The 15,922-nt window shown below is 48.2% G+C and overlaps 1 protein-coding gene across 1 annotated transcript in view; it reads right to left on the bottom strand.

Annotated features, from left to right (window-relative positions):
* LOC147119569 (uncharacterized) overlaps window positions 1-10,436 on the bottom strand; it is a 30,025-nt gene extending 19,589 nt beyond the window's left edge. The window contains exon 1 of the transcript XR_015078040.1: window positions 7,259-10,436. The gene's annotated coding sequence lies outside the window, so the exon portion shown is untranslated. The remainder of the gene's footprint in view (window positions 1-7,258) is intronic.
* Between the last annotated feature and the right edge of the window lie 5,486 nt (window positions 10,437-15,922).

Here is a 15,922-nt window from a genome sequence, read left to right as displayed (position 1 = left end):
GGTTCCTAGTTCCTGTTGAAACACTTCTTTGGCGTTGGCCAAGATGTCTTTTAATCGTTCAGGTATGACGTCATCATCATTTTTTTTCTTACTGGTCACCGTCAGTGCCTGAATGGAGTGCCAGTCTAAACGTATCTTCCTGATCCATTCACGTCCCAACAGCGGTGGACCACCATCTTGCAGAACGTATAAATACAACTTCTGTATTTCCTTGCCATTGTATACAACAGGCATCCTTATTTTCCCTCTGGGGTATACTTTCTGCCCCATATATGTTTTCAAGATAATGGATGTGTCTTTCAAAGGTATATGCGGAAATAGCCGCTCGTAATCCCGTCGACTTATGACGGTCAGAGCTGATCCTGTATCTAGCTCCATTTTAACTGGGGACCCCGCTATCGTGAGGGTAACCCAAATGGTCTGGTAATCTTCTTTGGCAATTACATTATGTAATTTGAGACAGCTTAGTCTCTTGTTTCCGGAGTCGCTATCGCTCTTCTGGTCTTCGGAGCTACTGTCCGTCATCATTTGTACCTTTCTGTACTTTTCCTTATTGATTTTTTTTCTGTCAGTGGATTTTTTGTTTCCAGATCGGCATACACGTGCAATGTGTCCCATCTTTCCGCATTGCCTGCATGCTTTGTCCTTAAACCAGCAGTCCCTCTGGTCATGGGTGGATCTGCCGCAGCGATAACATCTCTTGAAACCCTGTGTCATTTCATGGGTGCCGAAGTCCTGTGGCTTTTGCTGTATCTCTGCAGCTCCTCTTGCTGCTGCTTCGTATGATACAGCTATACTGAAAGCCTTGTCCAGTGTTAAATCTTTCTCAGAAAGTAGCCTTTTCTGTGTTCCTTCACTTAGGAGACCGCAGACGAATTTGTCTCGAAGAGAATCTGCCAGTCCTGCCCCGAATTGGCAGTGCTTTGACAGCTTCCTTAATTCGGTGAGGTAATCAGCGTTACTTTCATTCTTGTGCTGATTCATCCTGAAGAATTTGAATCGTTCCGCTATCAGCAGCGGTGTTGGGTTTAAGTGCTCCTGTAGGGTATCAACAATCTCCTTAAAATTCTTGTCCATCGGTTTGGCTGGAGTGATTAAGTTTCGTAACAGCCCGTATGTCCTTGCGCCCATTAGATTTAGAAGTACTGATGCCTTTTTATCATCCTCTATTTCATTCGCTGTGCAATATACCTCCACTCTTTCCACATATGTGGTCCAATCCTCTACATCACTATCGAAAGCAGTAATATTGCCAGTCTTAGGCATCCTGACAAAAAAAATGGCGCCTCCCGCGCTTTCCTTTCTTCCCTGCCGAGAAAAAATGGCGCCTCCCGCGCTTTCCCGCCGCTGCCACTGCTGACAACGCTGTTCTCCGCGGTTTTTATTTATACAGATATTTTTAATAGTTGGAGACTCGTTCCCGTCGGACTCTCTGGGACTTTCCCCTCCCTCTGCTTGGTCCGAACGCCGACCTGCTTTGCAGCGCTGGCCGTCTCCCGAGTGCTCCACCCTCCGTCTCTGTTTGCCTCTGCCTTCGCTGCTCGGCCCCGCTGCAGAGACAGCCGATCGAGCCCCAGCCCGCCGCCCAGGAAGGATTATTGCAGTACCTGCCACCAGCCCGGCTAGCTGGTGAAACCACAGTTTTTTCCTTTTCTTTTCTTAGACTTTCGTCTGAGGAATCGATCTCCTTGAGGTGCTGCCGAATTGCAGGTAAGTCCGTTTCCAATTCGTCGCCACTGTTGTATCCGTGTGTTAATGGAGACACGGAATGCAGGAGTTGGTTTAACAGGTGTTCACTGAACAAAGTCTGGAGGTGAACTAAAAGATACAAGACACTATACAGGCTTATATAGCCCGAGTGGCCACTACCGGCATTACAGTACACAGGGGCTCTTAAAGGCACATACACCACAGGAAGTTCACCATATGCACCGATCATAAACCTCTTCTCTCTCTTTTCAATGAAATGAAAGCAGTTCCACAGATGGTGTCACCCCGGATCCAGAGGTGGGCCGTGATGTTGAGGGCATATGAGTATGTCACTGTCTACAAGGCGGGCAAGTACCATGGGAACGCAGATGCCTTGAGCCGTCTTCCACTGCCAGGCACACCTATCCGTGCAGCTCCAGAGGACAGAGTGTTGATGTTGGAGGACACTGACACGGCACTTGTGACTGCAGAGCAAGTAAGAAAATGGACAGGTCAAGATCCAGTACTGTCTAGAGTTCGAGAATATGTGGTGAGGGGATGGCCACAGCATCCAGAAGGGGCTGACTTCACACCCTACAGTGTCAGGAAAACAGAGCTGAGTGTGCAGGATGGTTGCGTGTTGTGGGGAGCAAGAGTGATTATTCCACAGCCAGCACGACAGTCTATCCTAGAGCAACTACATATAAGAACATAAGAACATAAGAAATAGGAGCAGGAGTAGGCCAATCGGCCCCTCGAGCCTGCTCCACCATTCAATAAGATCATGGCTGATCTGATCCTAACCTCAAATCTTCTATCACTCTCCATCCCACCAGAACCCATGTGATCTCCTGGGAGAGGCGAAAAACCAGATTAAAAACCCAATGGCCAATTTGGGAGAAAAAATCTGGGAAATTCCTCTCCGACCCATCTAGGCGATCGAAACTCGTCCAGGAGATCACTCTGTCCCTATATTTTCTACAGTACTTACCTTCTCTAAAGGCGATCTCCACCCCAGCCAGGAACAGGAATAAAACCATCTCCTGAAATCTAACACAGAATTAGAACACAAGAAGTAGGAGCAGAACCAGGCTACACGGCCCCTGGGCCCGCTCCACTACCCACTGGGCCATGACCATTCCGAACCTAGACTCATGTCCAATTTCCTGCCCGCTCCCCGTAACCCTTAATTCCCTTTACTTCTAGGAAACTATCTATTTCTGTTTTAAATTTATTTAATGATGTAGCTTCCACAGCTTTCTGGGGCAGCAAATTCCACAAACCTACCACCCTCTGAGTGAAGTAGTTCCTCCTCATCTCAGTTTTGAAAGAGCAGCCCCTTATTCTAAGATTATGCCCCCTAGTTCTAGTTTCACCCATCATTAGGAACATCCTCACCGCATCCACCCGATCAAGCCCCTTCACAATCTTATATGTTTCAATAAGATCGCCTCTCACTCTTCTGAACTCCAATGAGTAGAGTCCCAATCTACTCAACCTCTCCTCATATGACCACCCCCTCATCCCCGGGATTAACCGAGTGAACCTTCTTTGTACTGACTCGAGAGCAAGAATGTCTTTTCTTAAGTATGGACACCAAAACTGTATGCAGTATTCCAGGTGCGGTCTCACCAATACCTTGTATAACTGCAGCAAGACTTCCCTGTTTTTATATTCTATCCCCCTAGCAATAAAAGCCAACATTCCATTGGCCTTCTTGATCACTTGCTGCACCTGCATACTAACTTTTTGAGTTTCGTGCACCAGGACCCCCAGATCCTTTTGTACTACAGTACTTTCCAGTTTCTTGCCATTAAGATAATAACTTGCTCTATGATTTTTCCTGCCAAAGTGCATAACCTCACACTTTCCAGTATTGTATTCCATCTGCCAAATCTCTGCCCACTTACTTAGCCTGTCTATGTCACTTTGCAGGTTTTTTATGTCCTCCTCACTCACTACTTTCCCTCCCATCTTTGTATCATCTGCAAACTTTGATATGTTACACTCGGTCCCCTCCTCCAAATCGTTAATATAGATTGTAAAGAGTTGGGGACCCAGCATTGACCCCTGCGGAACACCACTACTTACTGATTGCCAGTCTGAGAATGAACCATTTATCCCAACTCTCTGCTTTCTGTTTGAGAGCCAATCCTCCACCCACGCCAGAATATTACCCCCAATCCCGTGATTTTTTATCTTGAGCAATAATCTTTTGTGTGGCACCTTGTCAAATGCCTTTTGGAAGTCTAAATACACTACGTCCACTGGTTCTCCTTTATCCACCCTGTATGTTACTTCCTCAAAGAACTCAAGCAAATTTGTCAAACATGACTTCCCCTTCATGAAACCATGCTGAGTTTGTCCTATTAAATTATGTTTATCCAAATGTCCCGTTACTGTCTCCTTAATAATGAACGCTAACATTTTACCAACCACAGATGTTAGGCTAACAGCTCTATAGTTTCCAGCCTTCTGCCTACTACCCTTTTTAAATAAGGCTGTTACATTAGCAGTTTTCCAATCTGCCGGGACCTTTGCTGAGTCCAGGGAGTTTTGGAAAATTATTACCAATGCATCCACAATCCCTACCGCCACTTCCCTCAAGACTCTAGGATGTAAGCCATCAGGTCCAGGGGATTTATCCGGCTTGAGTCCCATTATTTTACCAAGTACCACTTCCTTAGTGATTTTAATCGTATTTAGCTCCTCTCCCCCTAGAGCCCCCTGTTTGTCCAGTGTTGGGATATTCTTAGTGTCCTCTACCGTAAAGACTGGTACAAAATATTTGTTCAGGGTTTTTGCCATCTCCATGTTTCCCACCATTAATTTCCCGGTCTCATCCTCTAAGGGACCAACATTTACTTTAGCCACCCTTTTTCTTTTTATATAACTATAGAAACTTTTGCTATCTGTTTTTATATTTTTTGCTAATTTACTTTCATAATCTATCTTCCCTTTCTTAATCAATCTTTGAGTTATTTTTTGCTGTCTTTTAAAGACTTTTGGCTACCTTATATGCCCTTGTTTTTAGTCGGATACTATCCTTAATTACTTTACTTAGCCACGGATGGCTATCTTTTCTTTTGCACCCTTTTTTCCTCAGTGGAATATATATTTTTTGGAAGTTGTAAAATAACTCCTTAAATGTACACCACTGATCATGTACCGTCTTACCCTTTAATCTATTTTCCCAGTCCACTCTAATCAATTCCGCTCTCATACCTTCATAGTCTCCTTTATTCAAGATCAGCACGCTTGTTTGAGATCCAACCTTCTCACCCTCTACTTGAATATGGAATTCAACCATGTTATGGTCACTCATTCCAAGGGGATCCTTTACTAGGTCATTTTTAATTAATCCTGTCTCATTACACAGGACCAAATCTAAGGTTGCTTGCCCCCTGGTCGGTTCAGTTACATACTGCTCAAGAAACCCATCCCTAATACACTCAATGAACTCATCCTCAAGGCTGCTCTGCCCAATTTGATTTGTCCAGTTAATATGATAGTTAAAATCCCCCATAATTATAGCTGTTCCCTTATTACAAGCCTCAACTATGTCCTGATTAATACTCCGTCCAACAGAGTTGCAACTGTTCGGAGGCCTATAGACTACGCCCACTCGTGTTTTTTTCCCCTAATTATTCCTTATCTTCACCCAAACTGTTTCACTACCCTGCTCCTTTGACCCAATATCATTTCTCTGTATTATAGTGATTCCTTCCTTTATTAACATAGCCACCCCACCTCCCCTCCCTTCCTGCCTGCCTGTCCTTCCTGATTGTTAAATAACCTGGTATGTTTAATTCCCAGTCATGGTCACCCTGCAGCCATGTTTCTGTAATGGCCACAAGATCATACCCATATGTAGTTATTTGTGCCATTAACTCATTCATTTTGTTACGAATGCTACGTGCATTCAGATAAAGAACTTTCAAATATGTTTTGTGACACTTAGTTCCTGTTTTTTCCCCTTTTACTACTTTACCTTTTACTCCATACCTTCTGTCCCTTCCTGACACGTTCTGTTTTTTAATTTCCCCACTGCTACCTAAGTCTATGACCTTCTCCGTTGTCATTTCTGTTATTTGCTCTCTGGAAACCTCCCCCCCACTAATTAGTTTAAAGCCTTCTCTACAGCCCTAGTTATATGATTCGCCAGGACTCTAGTCCCAGCATTGGCCAAGTGGAGTCCATCCCAACGGAACAGCTCCCTCCTGTCCCAGTACTGGTGCCAGTGTCCCAAGAAGCAAAACCCGTTTCTCCCACATCAGTCTTTGAGCCACGCATTTAACTCTTTAATTTTATTTATCCTAGCCAAATTTGCTCGTGGCTCAGGTAATAATCCAGAGATTATTACACTTGAGGTTCTGTTTTTTAATTTGACCCCTAGCTGCTCATACTCCTTTAACAGAACCTTCTTCCTTGTCCTATCTGCGTCATTTGTACCAACATGGACCACGACAACTGGATCCTCCCCCTCCCACTCCAAGTTTCTTTCCAGCCCAGAAGAGATGTCCTTAACCCTGGCAGGCAACACAGCCTTCGGGACTCCCGCTCTTGACTGCAGAGAACCCTATCTATCCCCCTAATGATACTATCCCCTACCACTACAACATTTCTTTTTACTCCCTCCACTTGAATGGCCCCCTTTACCACGGTGCTGTGGCCAGGTTGCTCATCCTCCCTGCAGTCCCCGCTCCCGCCCTCACAGGGAGTAAGAACCTCGATCCTGCTTGACAAGAGCAAGGGCTGCGGCTCCTTCAACACTACATCCTGGATCCCTGTACTTTCCTCACTCGTAGTCACACCGTCCTGTCCCTGACCACGGACTACATCTGCAGTAATTAATTTCATAGGTGTGACCACCTCCTGAAACATAGAGTCCAGGAACTTCTCCCCCTCCCTGATGTATCGCAGTGTCTGAAGCTCGGTCTCAAGCTCTTTAACATGGAGCTTGAGTTCCTCCAGCAGCAAACACTTATCGCAAATGTAATCACCGTGAGCCTCAATGGGGTCCACCAGCTCCCACATTTCGCAACAGTGACACATCACCTGTTCACCCATATCTGTGTAATTAATTAAATTTCTTCTTATTAGTTATGAAGACCCTCTGCCCCGATATAGATGATAATATTACACCACTATTTAATAGGACTTACCAACTTAAAGGTATAGAAGAGAAGGAAGAGGACCTACCAACCAGCTGATCACCAACCTCCCTCGTGAATGCTGTCTGGGGGACCTGTCCGGTTGAATTGTCTCGCTGCTCCACGTCCTCAGTGTTGGATTAGCCTGAGAGAGGGAAGCAAAACAGAGCAAAAAGCACCCCCTCACCTCCCACTTGCCCGAACTCTCACACTTACCAAACTCTACTTACACTCAATGCGACCGCATTCAGCGCTACCGCACTAAGCCCGCCCCTTTTTATACCCGGATTCTACTTCCGGTTTAAACTCCCCAACAGCTTAATTTACTCTAAAAAATTTAACTTACTTCAAATAATTCACTTTTTTACTCACTAAAATTCAGTAAATGCACTTAAAAGACTTTTTCTGCCACTTACCAAAGTCTGCTTAAACTCAATGCGACATCAGTGTCATCCTGGGGTCTCGCGTATGAAAGCCTTGGCTAGGAGTTACTTGTGGTGGCCAAAGCTAGATGAGGAGATAGAAAATCTAGTCAAGACATGCAGCACTTGTCAGGAACACCGGAAGGCACCAGCAGCGGCTCCTCTCCACCCCTGGGAGTGGCCGGATAAACCATGGAGAAGATTGCACTTAGATTATGCGGGTCCATTCATGGGGAAGATGTTCCTCATAATCATTGATGCACATTCCAAATGGATGGATGTTTATCCTGTAAATTCTGCTTCCGCCACTACTACTATAGACTGCCTGCATCAGAGCTTCAGTAATCAAGGGCTACCGGAGATTGTGGTAAGTGACAATGCCACTTGTTTTGTGAGTACAGAGACAAAAGAGTTCTTGAGAAAAAATGGCATAGTGCAGGTGACCTCGGCTCCATATCATCCGTCCTCAAATGGACTTGCGGAGAGAGCCGTACAAACATTTAAAGAGATGATGAAAAAAAGTGCAGAAGGGAGTTTAGCAGCCAAAGTGTCACGGGTTCTGTTCAGCTACAGAATAACACCTCAATCCACCACAGGACTCTCTCCTGCTGAGATGTTATTAGGTCGTAGACTACGCTCCACTCTTGACCTTGTCCACCCAGACCTAAAAAGGAAAATGGAAAACAGACAAAACAAACAAAAAGAGAACCATGACAAAAGAACAAAGAGCCGAAGTTTTGGAGAAGGAGTTGCGGTCCTTACCAGGAATTTCAGTTGTGGACCCAAGTGGATTCCTGGCTTCATAGACTCAATGACCGGTCCCGTATCCTACAAGGTTGATGCGCTATCAATTACTCATAAAAGACGGAGAGTTAGGAGAGTAACTAAAGGCTTTTATTAGCAAAGAACAGAGCATGCCTCTCGTGGTTGACTGGGTTCCAAGAAGGCAGGGGGCTGCAGAGCGGTCACCTTTATACCTGGGCCTGTGGGTGGAGCCAGGGGCGGAGCCAGCAGAGACATGCTGAGGCATGCATAGGTACAACAGTGTGCAACAACAACATCAACGGTGAACAACCATAACAGTGGTTTATCACATTCACCCCTTGTTTAAAATTGAGTCCGGCGGGGTGAAGTGTACTAAAGGTTCATGTAAGTAAGTCTATCAGGTGGCCTTGTATGCCGTCCTGATCGTCGTGGTGGCGGCGGTGATGGTGCAGCATCCAACGTTGAATCAGGCGCCTCATTGAGTGGTTGGGTGGTCAATGACGGGTCCTGGGGCTGCGGCATGCCGTCTAGCGGGGTTGGGTTGTGGGTAGTGGTGGATTGCAATGGTAGTGTTTCAGGGGCACCCGAAGGTGCGAGATCTCGTGTGGAGGCTGTGTCCTCCCGCCCGTCCGGGTACGCTACGTAAGCATACTGGGGGTAGGCGTGGGTAGTGGTGGGTGGCGAAGGAGGTGTTTCGGGAGCACCCGAAGGTGCGAGGTCTCGTATGGAGACTGTGTCCTCCCGCCCGTCCGGGTACACCACGTAAGCATACTGAGGGTTGGCATGGAGGAGGCTCACCCTCTCGACCAGGGGGTCCGTCTTATGGGACCTCACGTGCTTCCGCAGTAGGACGGGTCCTGGAGAAGTCAGCCATGTTGGTAACGAGATCCCCGATGTGGACTTCCTGGGGAAGGAGAACATTCTCTCATGAGGGGTGGCATTGGTGGCTGTACAGAGCAGTGACCGAATGGAATGGAGCGCCGCAGGGAGGACCTCCTGCCAGCGAGAGGTCGGAAGGCCCTTAGATTTCAAGTTTAAAAGGACTGCGTTCCAGACCGTCGCATTCTCCCTTTCCACCTGGCCATTCCCCCGGGGGTTGTAGCTGGTGGTCCTGCTTGTAGCAATACTTCTCGCGAGCAGGTACTGACGAAGTTCATCGCTCATAAAGGATGAGCCCCTGTCGCTATGAATATAGCTAGGGAAACCGAACAAGGCGAAGAGGTCATTCAGACATTTAATGACCGTGGTACTGGTCATGTCTGAGCAAGGGATGGCAAACGGGAAACGGGAGTACTCGTCAATTATGTTGAGGAAGTACACATTGCGGTCAGAGGAGGGGAGGGGCCCTTTAAAATCGATGCTCAGCCGTTCAAAGGGGCGCGTGGCTTTGATCAGGCTTGCTCTGTCTGGCCTATAAAAATGCAGTTTGCACTCGGCACAGATTTGGCAGTTCCTGGTCATGGTCCTGACCTCCTCAATGGAGTAGGGCAGGTTACGGGATTTGATGAAGTGAAAAAACCTGGTGACCCCCGGGTGGCAGAGGTCATTGTGGAGGGTCTTCAGTCTATCAACCTGCGCGTTGGCGCATGTACCACGTGATAGGGCATCTGGGGGCTCATTGAGTTTCCCGGGCCGGTACAAGATATCGTAATTGTAGGTGGCGAGTTCGATTCTTCACCTCAAGATCTTGTCATTCTTGATTTTGCCCCTCTGCTTATTATTAAACATAAAAGCTACTGAACGCTGGTCAGTGAGCAGGGTAAATCGTTTTCCGGCCAGGTAACGCCTCCAATGTCGCACAGCTTCCACAATGGCCTGGGCCTCCTTTTCGACAGAGGAGTGTCGAATCTCGGGGCCCTGGAGGGTCCTTGAGAAAAAGGCCACGGGTCTCCCCGCCTGGTTAAGGGTTGCAGCTAGGGCAAAGTCGGATGCGTCGCTCTCCACTTGGAAAGTGATGGACTCATCCACTGCGTGCATCGTGGCCCTCGCAATATCTCTTTTTATGAGAGTGAAGGCTGCACAGGCCTCTGCTGTCAGGGGGAAGGAGGTGGACTTGATGAGGGGTCTGGCTTTGTCCGCATAGTTGGGCACCCACTGAGCATAGTACGAGAAAAACCCTAGGCATCTCTTCAGTGCTTTTTGACAGTGGGGGCGGGGGAGCTCCATAAGGGGGCGCATCCTGTCGGGGTCGGAGCCGATAACTCCGTTCTCCACTACACAGCCAAGAATGGCAAGGCGCTTGGTACGAAACATACATTTGTCCTTGTTGTATGTTAGGTTCAGCCGCTGGGCCGTACGGAGGAATTTCTCTAGATTAACATCATGGTCCTGCTGGTCGTGGCCGCAGATGGTGACGTTGTCTAGATAGGGGAAAGTGGCCTGGAGCGCGTTCTGGTCAACCATCCGGTCCATCTCCCGTTGGAAGACTGAAACCCCGTTGGTGACGCCGAAGGGAACTCTGAGGAAGTGGTAGAGACGACCGTCAGCTTCAAAAGCTGTGTACTGGCGGTCCTCAGCCCTGATGGGGAGCTGGTGGTATGCCGACTTCAGATCAATCGTCGAGAACACCCGGTATTGTGCTATCTGATTGACCATGTCAGATATGCGGGGGAGTGGGTATGCATCTAGCTGGGTGTAGCGATTGATCGTCTGGCTGTAGTCAATAACTAGGCGCTGTTTTTCGCCAGTCTTCACTACCACCACTTGTGCTCGCCATGGGCTGGTGCTACTTTCAATAATCCCTTCCTTCAGGAGTCTCGCTACCTCGGATTTAATGAAGCTCCTATCCCCGGCACTGTAACGCCTGCTTTTGGTAGCGATGGGCTTACAGTCGCGGGTGAGGTTAGCGAACAAGGAGGGGGGGGGGACTTTAAGGGTGGAGAGGCTGCAAATGGTGCGCGGCGGGCGATTTAAAAGCTGCTGGCTGCAGACTGTGAGTGGGGGGAGGGGTCTGTCGTACGCTAATGTGACACTTTTAAGGTGGCACTGAAAATCCAACCGCAGTAGAACGGCAGCGCAGAGATGGGGCAGGACCAGGAGTTTAAATTTTTTGTATTCTGTGCCCCTTACTGAAAGGGTCACTACACAGTAGCCACCGACGTCCGCTGACTGGGCTTTGGAAGCCAAAGAGATCCGATGGCGCGTCGGCAGGACCGGGAGAGAGTAACTGCGCACCGTGTCGGGGTGGATAAAGCTCTCCGTGCTCCCGCTGTCAAAAAGGCAGGTAGTGGCGTGGCTGTTTACCGTAATGTCCATCATGGACCTGGACAGTTGATGAGGGAGAGATTAGTCCAGCGTCATGGAGGCCAGCGTATGGTCGAGCGAGTCGATGTGGTCGTCGGATGAGGCGGTGGTTGAGTCCGGGTCCCCCGTGGTTGAAGTTGGAGACGTCCAAGATGGCGGACAAAATGGCGGCGCCCGTGATCCCGATCCCCACGTGGCTGGGGGAGCCCAAGCTGGCGGACAAGATGGCTGCCCCCACGGTTCGCACGCGGCGCTGCTGGCGTTAGCGGTTTTACCTTTGCAGGCGCTGACATAGTGTCCTTTCTTCCCGCAGCCGGAGCAGGTAGCGTTTCTCGCCGGGCAGCGTGCTCTGGGGTGTTTTGCCTGGCCACAAAAATAACATTTCTGTGCCTTGGACATCGCAGCAGCAGTTGAAGGTGGTGGTCCCATGACCCAAGGTTGTGGCGTCCACGTTGCAGAGCGGTTAGGGGAGAAGGTGTCCATATTCCTGTGGGCCGCGTCGAGCGACAGCGCGAGGGACACTGCCTTTCTCAGGTCCATTTCTCCCTTTTCCAACAGTCTCTGCCGGGAGTAGTCGGACCTTAGACCCGCAACGAAAGCATCTCGGATCAGTCCCTCCGTGTGTGCTGCGGCTGATACTTCTTTGCAATCGCAGCCTCGGCCGAGTATCCGTAGTGCCCGTAGGAAGGCCTCCACCGATTCCCCGGGCTACTGTCTGCGGGATCTTAAGAGGTGCCGGGCATAGACCGTATTTACCGGGCGTGCGTATTGCCCTTTTAGCAGATCGATAGCCGCCGCGTAGGTCGTCGCGTCCTGGATTATTGTATAAACTTGGTGGCTCACCTTTGAGGCCAGGATTTCCAACTTGTTTTCGTCCAGGGTCACAGTTGAGGCTTGCAGGTAGGCCTCGAAGCAACGCAGCCAATGCGCGAATTTGGTAGCCGAACCCGCTTCTTGGGGGTCTAGGTCCAGGCATGTTGGTCTGAGGGCTCGCAGCAGCTCCTGCTGCTCAGCGTTTCGTGCAGCAGCCTGCTGCTCAGCGTTTGTTGTCGACATTTTGTTTTTGCTAATAAAATTGATGCGCTATCAATTACTCATAAAAGACGGAGAGTTAGGAGAGTAACTAAAGGCTTTTATTAGCAAAGAACAGAGCATGCCTCTCGTGGTTGACTGGGTTCCAAGAAGGCAGGGGGCTGCAGAGCGGTCACCTTTATACCTGGGCCTGTGGGTGGAGCCAGGGGCGGAGCCAGCAGAGACATGCTGAGGCATGCATAGGTACAACAGTGTGCAACAACAACATCAACGGTGAACAACCATAACAGTGGTTTATCACAAAGGTCCTGTTGGGTGATGGTAGGGTAGTACGCAGACATGTAGGTCAGATACTTACCAGACAAGGGGAAATTGAAACGAAGGTTTCAGATGCAATGGCTGAGGACAGGTTTGCCCCCAGTTATCCAAGTGCATCTGTGGTGCCACCACCAGGGACAGAGACAATTCCACAGGAACCCATTCGTCAAGAGGAAACCATCGTTGCAGAGTCAGATACTCCGAGCACTGCTCAGGAGCAGCTGGTGGCTTCACCACAAACAAGCAGGGACTTTACTGCTAGACGTTCACAAAGGTCTCACAAGCCACCAGAGAGATTGATACTGACCTGTTAGATTCGTCAAGTATGGAACATGGTGAATGGAGACTTCTTATGTGACCCTTACGAATGGTTGTTTGTTAAGAAATTCATACTGAAATCTTAAGGGGGGAGGGATATCGTAATCTGGGATGTTATGATTAAGGTTATCCACCAGATGGTGCTGTAGCCAATGCTGCTGCTAAGGTCAGGGGTTTGCTTCCTGTTAAGGTCAGGGGTTAGCTTCCTCCTAAGGTCAGCAAGGGTGCAATGCCTGGATGCAGGCATGCCTGGTTGTTTCACAGTCGTTTAATAAAGTACTCATATTAATCCAGTACCTCACCTCTTCGAGTTCCTTGTCTCACTACATGGATTTATCACAGTTTATATCAGGCAGGAGGAGATTGGAGTCAGTGACTGTGGGATTGGTTTATATCAGACAGGAGGAGATTGGTGTCAGTGACTGTGGGATTGGTTTATATCAGACAGGAGGAGATTGGTGTCAGTGACTGTGGGGTTGGTTCATATCAGGCAGAAATAGCTTGGTTTCAGTGACTGTGGGGCTGGTTTATGTCAGACAGGAGGAGATTGGTGTCAGTGACTCTGGGGATGGTTTATATCAGACAGGAAGAGATTGGTGTCAGTGACTGTGGGGTTGGTTTATGTCAGACAGGAGGAGATTGGTGTCAGTGACTCTGGGGATGGTTTATATCAGACAGGAGGAGATTGGTGTCAGTGACTCTGGGGATGGTTTATATCAGACAGGAGGAGATTGGTGTCAGTGACTGTGGGGTTGGTTTATATCAGACAGGAGGAGATTGGTGTCAGTGACTGTGGGGTTGGTTTATATCAGACAGGCGGAGTTTGGTTTCAGTGACTGTGGAGTTGGTTTATATCAGACAGGAGGAGATTGGTGTCAGTGACTGTGGGGTTGGTTCATATCAGACAGGAAGAGATTGGTGGCAGTGACAGTGGGGCTGGTTTATATCAGACAGACGGAGATTGGTGGTCAGTGACTTTGGGATTGGTTTCTATCAGACAGGAGGAGATTGGTGTCACTGAATGTGGGATTGGTTTATATTAGACAGGAGCAGATTGCTCTCAGTGACTGTGGGGTTGGTTCATATCAGATGGGAGGAGTTTGGTTTCAGGAACTGTGAGGTTGGTTTGTATCAGACAGAAACAGGTTGGTGTCAGTGACTGTGGGGTTGGTTTATATCAGACAGGAGGAGTTTGGTTTCAGTGACTGGGGTTGGTTTCTATGAGACAGGAGTAGATTGGTGTCAGTGACTATGGGGTTGGTTTATATCAGATGGTAGGAGTTTGGTTTCAGTGACTGTGGGGTTGGTTTATATCAGACAGTAGGAGATTGCTGACAAGGACTATGGGGTTGGTTTATATCAGACAGGAGGAGATTACTGACAAGGAATATGGGGTTGGTTTATATCAGACATACGGAGATTGGTGTCAGTGACTTTGGGGTTGGTTTATATCAGACAGGAGGAGATTGGTGTTAGTGACTGGGGGGTTGGTTTATATCAGACAGGAGGAGATTGGTGTCCGTGACTGCGGGGTTGGTTTATATCAGACAGGAGGAGATTGGTGTCAGTGACTGTGGATTTTGTTTATATCAGACAGGAGGAGATTGGTGTTAGTGACTGGGGGGTTGGTTTATATCAGACAGGATGAGATTGGTGTCAGTGACTGTGGGGCTTGTTTATATCAGACAGGAGGAAATTGGTGTCAGTGACTGTGGGGTTGGTTTATATCAGACAGGAGGAGTTTGGTTTCAGTGACTGGGGTTGGTTTCTATGAGACAGGAGGAGATTGGTGTTAGTGACTGTGGGGTTGGTTTATATCAGACAGGATGAGATTGGTGTCAGTGACTGTGGGATTGGTTTATATCAGACAGGAGGAGATTGGTGTCAGTGACTGTGGGGTTTGTTTATATCAGACAGGAGGAGATTGGTGTCCGTGACTGTGGGATTGGTTTATATCAGACAGGATGAGATTGGTGTCAATGACAGTGGGGCTGGTTTATATCAGGCAGACGGAGATTGGTATCAGTGACTTTGGGATTGGTTTATATTAGACAGGAGATGATTGGTGTCAGTGAATTTGGGATTGGTTTATATTAGACAGGAGGAGATTGGTGTCAGTGACTGTGGTGTTGGTTTATATCAGACAGGAGGAGTTTGGTTTCAGTGACTGTGGGGTTCGTTTATATCAGACAGGAGGAGATTGGTGTCAGTCACTGTGGTCTTGATTTCTATCAGTCAGGAGGAGATTGGTGTCAGCGACTGTGAAGTTGGTTTATATCAGACAGCAAGAGATTGGTATCAGTGACTGTGGGGTTGGTTTATATCAGACAGGAGGTGTTCAGTTTCAGTGACTGTGGGGTTGGTTTATATCAGACAGGTGGAGATTGGTGTCAGTGACTGTGGGGTTGGTTTATATCAGACAGGAGGAGATTGGTGTCAGTGACTGTGTGACTGGTTTATATCGGACAGGAGGAGATTGGTGTCAGTGACTGTAGGGTTGGTTTATATCAGACAGGAGGAGATTGGTGTCAGTGACTGTGGAGTTGGTTTATATCAGACAGGAGGAGATTGGTGTCAGTGACGGGGTGTTTGGTTTATATCAGACAGGAGTAGATTGGTGTCAGTGACTGTGGGGTTGGTTTATATCAGACAGGCGGAGTTTGGTTTCAGTGACTGTGGAGTTGGTTTATATTAGACAGGAGGAGATTGGTGTCAGTGACTGTGGGGTTGGTTTATATCAGACAGGCGGAGTTTGGTTTCAGTGACTGTGGAGTTGGTTTATATCAGACAGGAGGAGATTGGTGTCAAGGACTGTGGGGTTGGTTTATATCAGACAGGAGGAGATTGGAGTAAGTGACTGTGGGGTTCATTTATATCAGACAGGAGGAGATTGGTGTCAGTGACTGTGGGGTTGGTTTATATCAGACAGGAGGAGATTGGTGCCAGAGACTGTGGGGTTGGATTGTATGTGACTGGAGGAGA

Source organism: Somniosus microcephalus, chromosome 4, assembly GCF_052327205.1.
Source record: "Somniosus microcephalus isolate GS21.2 chromosome 4, FLI_Smic_1.0, whole genome shotgun sequence".
Lineage (NCBI taxonomy): Eukaryota > Metazoa > Chordata > Chondrichthyes > Squaliformes > Somniosidae > Somniosus > Somniosus microcephalus.
This window is presented reverse-complemented; position numbering and strand designations above follow the sequence as displayed.